Raw genomic sequence first — 9426 nt, 5'->3', positions numbered from 1 at the left:
ATGTAGTGACCAGGGATCAAATGCAATTCTACACTTGGGTTCAAAAAGTCAACTTTGTATGTACATGGGTGGCGGGAAGATCGAGGATTCTTATTGGACTACAAGCTGAGTATTGGTTAACAATGTGACATAGTAATAATAACATTTTTTAAAAAAGAAATCTCAGACTCTATCAAGAACCCAGAGGTGATACTTCGGTTGTGTTTTGCTTGGTCAGACTACATTGGTGAATCAGGGGGATGTCTACTCCAAGCATGCAAAGATCTTCCCTGGTAGAGTGGGTGGATGAGAACAGTTTATTCTAGTGGCCATGAAGGCAGCTGAAGCAGACACTGTGGAACACTTAGAGCTTGGTCAGACATCGAGGGCACTATGGTTATCCATTGTGTCCTAGGCTATCACCAGTCACCTTGACTTTTGTCTTGTCATTGGACTTTGATGACTCTGGATGAGATTGTAAGGCTTCACCTTTGTGCAACTCTGTCTCACATAAATCCATTCCATGGGTGAGTCAAGACATCACCCCATGATGTCAATTGTTCTCATTGAAAATGAAGGATGAAAAACAACAGCACCTGGAGAATTGCATCCACTCATGGGTGTCACATTTCAGGAAAACATTGATGAGCCAAAACATGTTCAGAAAAGCGTAAGCAGAATGGTAAGGGAGATTGGAAAGAGGCAATATGAGGATGGATCTTTTACATAAGGGATATTAAGTTTGGAAATCTGCAAATCAATAAAGGTCCTTACATGGAAAAGGGATGAGAGTTCTGCTATACTCTAGAGGATAGAGCTCCAAACAACAGGCAAACCCTCATTGATTAACTCCAATTTGTTATGTCTCCATCTCATCTCTACATATTTTGTTTGCATAATGTCCTCCCGTTAAGATTGTGAACTTCAGAGCATAGACCGTTTTGGCTTTTCTTTGTATCCACAATACTTAGCACAGTGCCTGGTACATAATAGGTACTTAATAAAAGAGTATAAATGGTATAGAAGTTTCAGAGAGGAAAATTTAGGCTTGATGCCAGGAAAAGTCTTAAATATAAACCCTCTTTGTAGTGAGTGTGCCACTCATTGAAGATCTTCAAACAAGAGCTGAATGATTAAGTTTAGGTAATGATTTTGAGGGGATTCTTGGTCAGGTGTGGGTTGAATTGGAGCTGTGATTCTAAACCTTTTGGTTTCAGAACCCTGTTTTAAAATTATTGAAGACCTCTCCCAAAGGACTTTATCATATGTTGTTTATATATGTGAAGATATTAGAATGAAAACATCTTAGTATTGTTATGAAAATAATTTTGATCTTAGGACCTTCTGAAAGGGTCTTCAGGCCCCCTGAGGATCACTGGAGCAGCTGGATGGTGCAGTGGACAGAGGGCCAGGCCTGAAATCAGGAAGAATCCTTTTCCTGGGTTAAAATCTGATCTCAGACACTTACAAGCTGTGTGATGTGGGCACTTGTTTGCCTCAGTTTCCTCATCTGTAAAATGAGAAGGAAATGGCAAACCACTCCAGTATCTTTGCCAAGAAGACCCCAAATGGTATCACAAAGAGTCAAACATGACTGAAATGTCTCAACAACAATGACAAGGAATCACTAGAATCAAACTTTGAGAATTGCTGGTCTAGATCATCCACCTAATCCTCTGTGGTTTCTTTTTAGCTCTGAGGTTGTAGGATTTAGTGTCTCTCAACAAAGCATTGTGTGATCATAACACCTTCAATCAGGCTGCTGATCAGTTATTCTTTCTGCAGAGTATCTAAAACCAGACAGTTATTTTGGGAAACATGTTTCCTATTGATTTAGCAGAGCAGAGGGAAGACAGATCAGACCTTCACATTCCCAGGACCAGTGCCTACTGATAGCCAGAGTCAAGTCATGACAAAGTTAGCAGGAAAAATGGATCCATATTCCTAAATAAGAATACTAAATGTGGGTGGAGTATAATGATGCTTTTCACACCGATGCACTGCCTATACTTAGATGGAACATCTCAGTATTGAGGAGAACCACCATCAGACACCTTTGGGATCTGTTGATAACCTGAGACACCAACATTCTCAACATATGTTCACAGCTTGTACTGTCGTGTATGATAATTTTCATCATTATTTAATGGAAAGGACCCCAGATTTGGAGGCAAAAGGTGTGATTTCAATTGCTGGCTTGGCTACTTGTATTATTGAATATTACCTTGTATATTATTGGATATTGGCTTGTATTATTGTATGTTGCCTTGGGGAAATCACTTAAGTTCTGTTTCCCTTCTATTCATTGAATCTATTGGACTAAGTAGCCTCTGAGGAATCATAGCTCTAACTCCTTTAGTCTTCTGAGTCAATGAATCTACCTGGAAGATAGATAGCAATTTAGAAAAGACAGTTTGAGGTTGGAGGACAAGCCATTGCCTGGGGCAATATTTATCAGTCAGTGTAGTGCCTAGAACACAGTAAGATGCTTACTGAATGGAACTGAATTGAAAGATGCTCTGGCTTAGGAGGAACCTATTTTCATGACAATTTGCCTCAATTTTAGAAGGTGAATGTAATTATGTATACAAATCATAATTGTGACAGGAGACTTCTTCCATTTTTCTGTACAGTGGTCAAAGCTCGATTACTTTAGATCAAATACTATTATAAGGGCATAATAAATACATTAGTTAAATGACACGAAAAATTTTCTATCATGTGAAAGAGAATTTAGGGATCTACCAAACTCACTTTGCTGCTTGACTTACCACAATATTCACTTTTATCATCTCGAAGTCCAGGATGGTCTAGGGGTATGTTTAGATATTTCATCATTAATTACTATATGAAAATGTTTTTCTCCTTAATTGTCTAATCAAGCTCAGATCCCTCATCTCAATTTTTAAAATATTGCTTATTTAATAGTCTGGAGGTGTCTCTCAGTTGCTCATGTCTCTACATATGTCAAGACCCCTCGGTTCCTAAGACTGAACAAATACTGAAGTTACTCATTATTTATTTTATCAACAATAGAATCAATAATAGCATAAAGACGTGGATTGACAATATTTTTGCTCTGAGAAAAATCACAGCCAGAGTCACCTGTAACAATCATGATAACTGAGGATGACATGGAGCATCCAGCTTTCACCATGTGCTCCATTAAAATTAGAAAGATATTACTTTTCATGGAAAAAAATAATAGGAGGAAAGTTTGTGCAGTGACAGGTAGCAAGGTATTGGGGATAGAGTTCAAGAGTTGGACTAGGGTAAATGGAGGCAGAATCCTCTGCTGAATGTAAGTCAATTCATCCTGCATAGCATTCATTTTCTCTTCAATGAAATAGAGTTAATATATAACAGGGATATTGGAAGAGAAATGCTCTGAAAATTTTAAAGTGCTGTGGAAACTGGAGTAATTATCATTATCAGAAGAAAATTTTGCAAGAGACACGTCCATTAATTACTGAACCTTTCAAGACTGCTAGTCCAATACTGAATACTTTGTTACAGGCAATAAAATATAGCTAAAAGTCTTTTGGGAGCCAGACTTTGGGGGGCTAATTTTTTTATACTTGAATGACTTTAATTATAGTGCTACCAGTATGCAAAGAAGATATTTGCATCTTGTTTACTCTCTGGCTAAAAAAGTAAAAAGACAGATGGACAGCACAGGGGGCTTGTTAACCTCACATGGCAAAATCTATGTTGGTATTTTGGGCTTTGCTGCTTCAAATATGTATGCATATGAAAGAGGGATAGAAAAGATACAGAAAAGTAGCAGCGGGAGGGGGGGAGATCACACATTTATTCATAGCTTTGTCACTCAGATTCCTGATTCTTTTCAGTAACATAAAAAAGGAAAAGCTTGCCCAATCCATTTCAGCAAGACTAACAAATGCCTTGCTTTTGCATTAGCAAGAAACAGAAATGAGAGCAAAACAATGACCCTCAATGTCTCCAAGGAACGTTCCTCATTGCTCATTCAACAGGCTGCGAATATCTTTGCTACAAGTCACTTGGGAATTTATAGAGAGAGAATGGGTTCATTTACTGCCTGAATGAATCCCCTTGTGATCTCTGACACTAGACATAATAGAGGGAGAGCAAAGTTAGAAGCTCACAAGCATGGGTATTTATATTTGCAGCATCAGAAAGCACAGTAGGACTTCACATATGTGTTTTTCCCATTCCTCAACCCATTGGTTTTTATTTTCCCTGAAAGAGAGAAGACAGGAATCCAAAAAGGAAAGAAATTAATGGACCACAATGCTCAGGAGATGTTGCTGTTGTTAGGTTTCTTTTATTTATTTTAATTTGGCAAAGAGAAGGCTGGGAAAAGTTGGAGGCCACCAAAAAAAGGAGGTGCACAGATGTATACTCTCTTGGTGACAGATTTCCAGATTATACTAATCATTTATTCATTATCTTATTGATCCCACAAATACTTAATAATATGAAACCAATAGAGCATGGACAAGAAGCATGTTTCATTCATCTGGTTTTCCTGGGGAAATGGTTGACCAAAGCACTTGGCTCAATATTCATCTAATTTAGGAGGCTTGGTGTGATGCAATCAGCATGATGACATCTGCAAAGGGGAATGTCTGGAGGACCTTGCCATCTCTAGGAATCCCTCTTCCATTTGAACTCTCTGCTTGTTGTGCCTTGTTCTTGAAGAGGACCAAAATGACATCACTACGCAACTCTATGCTAAACATCCTCTGTAGCAATAACAATTGAATTTGCCACTATAATTCCTATAGTATGTAAACCATAGCCTTGTAAACTTAATTTCTATTTCTATAAACTTGTAGGAGATATTATTTAAGGAATGGTTTGTTGATATCTACAAAGGGAAGTAGAGATCACTAAGAGCCAACTAAGAGCTTTTGCATGAACAAAATCAATGTAGCTAGAAAAAGGAAAGAAATATTAAGTGGGAAGAATTATCTTCATTAAATCACAGATAAAAGTGTGATAGCCTATGTATATAATATGGAACTGATACTAACATTTAAACATAAGAGCCATTCTCCAATAGAAAAGTACTGCAGATCATCAAAAGAAGGAAAGCAATATATTGATAACTATATGAAACATGTTTTAAATCTCCTATGAGGAAAGCAAATTGAGCAACTCAGATCTATAACAAATAACCAAGAATCATAGGATCAGAGATTTAGAGATGAAGGGGATCTTAAAAGTCATTTATTTTTACCTCTTTTTTTAATAGAAGATAAAATTGTCAGTGTTTGAGAAGCTACAGGAAGATACACTAATACATTGTTGGTAGTACTGTAATTGGCCTAAATGTTTCTGGCAAACAATTTGGAATTTTCCAAAAAATAGTTATCAAATTTTTCATGCTCCTTAACTTTTTTCTTTGTTAAAAATGGGGACAAGGGGGAAAGGGAATAATAAAGGAGAGAATTTCTTCCTGCAAAAAGGAAAGGTATCAATAAAACTTAATAAAAGAAAAAAAACAGGTCATACCAGGCTATCCCTTGACTCACTTCACTTTTTTGGACCAGCTTTTATAACACAGAACAGGAAAATGATGTAGATATATATGTCTAGATTTCAGGAAAGTATTTGGCAGTCTTCTATTCTATCCTTGTGAACAAGATGAAGAGATGTGGGCTTAGTGATGATACCCATATGTGGAGATAAATTGCTTGAATGATTGAAACTTCAGAGATCCATAATCCATTTGGAAGGAATAGTCTGCTACAGGGTATCTGTCCTTGGTCTTGGGGTGTTTAGAACTTTGTCAGTGATTTGGAAGAAATCAATCATGTTTGGTGATGATTGTTTAGTTACTAATTTTTTTTTATTCTTTTTTTTTTTAATAAATTTCTTTATTTATTTTTAGTTTACCACGCACGGTTCTACATAGTTTTGAGTTCCAGTTTTTCTCCCCTCCCTCCCCCCTCCCTCCCCAAGACGGCATGAAGTCTCATATAACTGTCATGTATAACTTCACATTGAATTAATTTATGCACTAGTCAAGTCGTGGAGAAGAATTTTGACCAATGGAATGAATCATGAGAAAGAAGAACCAGAACCAAAAAAAAAAAAAACCAAAAAAAAAACCCCAAAACCAACAAAAGAGAAGCAGAAAAGGCGAGCATGTAGTGTGCCTCAGTCTGTATTCAAACTTCGCAGTTCTTTATCTCGATGAAGATAGCATTCTCCATCGTGAGTCCCCTGGAGTTGTCCTTGCTCCTTAGGTTGCTGAGAAAAGCAGTTTGTCAGGGTTGGTCCTCACGGAATCCATATATCTGTGGCTGTGCACAACGTTCTCCTGGCTCTGCTCCGCTCACTCAGCATTATGTCGTGTAGGTTTTTCCAGGTTGTTATGAAGTCTGCATCATCCCCATTTCTTATGGCACAATAGTATTCCATTACCTTCATGTACCACAGTTTGTTCAGCCATTCCCCAATTGATGGGCATCCCTTTGATTTCCAATTCTTGGCTACCACAAAGAGAGCCGCTATAAATATTCTTGTACATATGGGTCCTTTTCCCGCTTGCGTGATTTCTTTGGGATACAACCCTAGAAGTGGAATTGCTGGGTCAAAGGGTATGAACATTTCTATAGCCCTTTGGGCGTAGTTCCAAACCGCCCTCCAAAATGGCTGGATCAGCTCACAACTCCACCAGCAATGCAACAATGTTCCAATTTCCCCACATCCTTTCCAGCATTTATCATTCTCCTGATTTGTTATTTTAGCCAATCTGACAGGAGAGATGTGGTATCTAAGAGTTGTTTTGATTTGCATTTCTTTAATCAGCAGCGATCCAGAGCATTTTTCCATATGCCTGTAGATAGCTTTAATTTCTTCCTCTGAAAACTGCCTGTTCATATCCTTTGACCATTTCTCAATTGGGGAATGGCTTGTATTCCTATATATTTGGCTCAGCTCCCTGTATATTTTAGAGATGAGGCCTTTATCAGAGATACTAGTTGCAAAGATTTTCTCCCAATTTTCTGCTTCCCTCCTAATTCTTGTTGCATTGGCTTTTTTTGTACAAAAACATTTCAATTTGACATAATCAAAATTATCCATTTTGCATTTTGTAATGCTCTCTATCTCTTGTTGGGTCATGAATTCTTTACTTTTCCACAAATCTGATAAGTAAACTATTCCTTGCTTTCCCAAATTACTTAGAGTATCAACTTTTACTCCTAAATCATGAACCCATTTTGACTTTATTTTGGTATATGGTGTAAGATATTGGTCTATGCCCAGTTTTTGCCCTACCATTTTCTAATTTTCCCAACAGTTTTTGTGAAATAGTGAATTATTAGCCCAGAAACTGGCCTCTTTGGGTTTATCAAAGAGTAGATTGCTAAACTTGTTGATTTCACCTATTTGTGTACCTATCCTATTCCACTGATCCACACCCCTGTTTCTTAACCAGTACCTAGTTACTAATTTTTAAAGTATTTTTTAAAAGAAATAGTGTTGCATATGGGAAAGGATAAGCTGTATTCTCTTAGACCAAATAGCTTCAAGGAGAACTAAAGCATCATTGAAGCCTCTTTGCTGTTAATGTTTTAAGAAAAACCACCAGGTATTGAGCCTTTAAGGATTACAAAATGGATAAAACCAATGGTTGGGCCAAGGTACTCAGCCTCAGTACAGGTGAAACCTGTACTGGCTTCTACTCTTTTTTCCTATAGAGCCACCATAGGTATCTATATATTATTAAAAATTGTCATTGTTATAGAGCTTTAATGCTTGTAAAGCACTTTATATGCATTATCTTATTTGAACCTTACATGGGCCCTGTGAAATTGTTGACTTGAAAGTCAGCATAGTATAATGGATGAGTTCTAGGTTCAAGTTACACATTGGTTGTATGATCCTGAGCAAGTCAGTTTCTCAGCACCCCAGGCAACTCTCCTAAGACTGCAAGTTGCAGAGAAAGTAGCCTACATTGGTAGAGGAAGTTTCCTCACTGGGAGTCTTCTATATAAATGAAATCAACAGTATTAGTCTTTATTGTATAAGAAATGTGTGAGGTGGCTACTAATGACATTCTTTCCATTTTATAGATAAGAAAACTGATATTTCACCATTTTGTTGTTGTTGATCAGTTGTTTCAGTCATGACCCCATTTGGAGTTTTCTTGGCAAAAATACTGGAGTGGTTTGCTATTTCCTTCTCCAGCTCATTTTACAGGTGAAGAAACTGAGGCAAAGAGGGTCACATAGCTAGTAAGTGTCCAAAGCCAGATTTGAAGTCAGGAAGATGAGTTTTCCAGTGCTCTATCCACTAAACCCCCTAGCTGCCCTATTTCACCTGGTCGCACTACAATTAATGATAGAAGCCAAATTTAGGTGTCTTCTGACACCAAGTTCAGCATTCATTCCATTACACCATATTGCTTCTCATACTTGAAACACAAAGAACACTATCTTTCATCATAGTTTAGATTTTTATTTCACATATATTGAAATTTAAAATGTTCTGATTAAAGGAAGATTGACTTTGTATATGAGGGAACAGAATGAATTATTTATTGATTTTACACTTGCCACTAGCATTATAAATAGTTTGTTTTTTTCTCTTCACACCCACACACACACTTAAAAACAACCCAACAATAGAAATGATACAGGACAGTAGATAATTTTGTTTAATATAAAACTAATGAACTTGCCCTAAACTCCAAGAAACTTTTACATTTGATTTATTGTCATTTATGGGGACCTTAACTGTCGACTTTCCCAATTTACATATTTTTTACAAATCCTAATGATTTCATGGTTAATCAAATGTGATGAACATTGAGATTGTTAATCATTCTTACAACAGCTTTAATTGTTTCAAATGTGCCTTACTTTATATTTCTACACTAGCACTTTTTTTTCTATTTTAGTGGGGACTCAATCATGAGTTAATAAACAGATTGTATTCCTAAATGTGGTTTACTGATTGTAAGATTAAATACTGATTACCTAAGGATGCTTCAATAGAACATCCTGTCCAGCCATCCATCTGGACCATCTCACTAACATCTCCTTATGCTGCTGCAGAACAAAATATTCCTCCATCATCACTACTACAGATGTCATCTTCTCCTGTTAGTTTTAAGTATCTGGAGGTGAGGGATTTTCTCTTTTCAAAAATATTTGTATCCTTAGCACTTAGTACAGACTCTGGCACATAGCAAGCACTTAGTAACACTCTGAATTAATTAACTCAATGATATGGTAATGAAAACTTAACAATCAAATCATAGACCAACTGAATTATTGAATGTCAGAGATAGGAAGAGACCTTAGAGATAAAATCCCGTATTTTACAGATGATGGACCTGTGGCCAAGGATGAGGAGAGGATATGTTTATGGTTCTCGTAGCTTGTAAATGGAGGAGCAGGTACTGGAATGTCTTTTCAAATGTTAGTTACTAACCGAGGATGTTTCCTT

Source organism: Trichosurus vulpecula, chromosome 6 (assembly GCF_011100635.1).
Source record: "Trichosurus vulpecula isolate mTriVul1 chromosome 6, mTriVul1.pri, whole genome shotgun sequence".
NCBI classification, from domain to species: Eukaryota; Metazoa; Chordata; class Mammalia; order Diprotodontia; family Phalangeridae; genus Trichosurus; species Trichosurus vulpecula.
Note: the sequence above shows the minus strand (reverse complement) of the source record.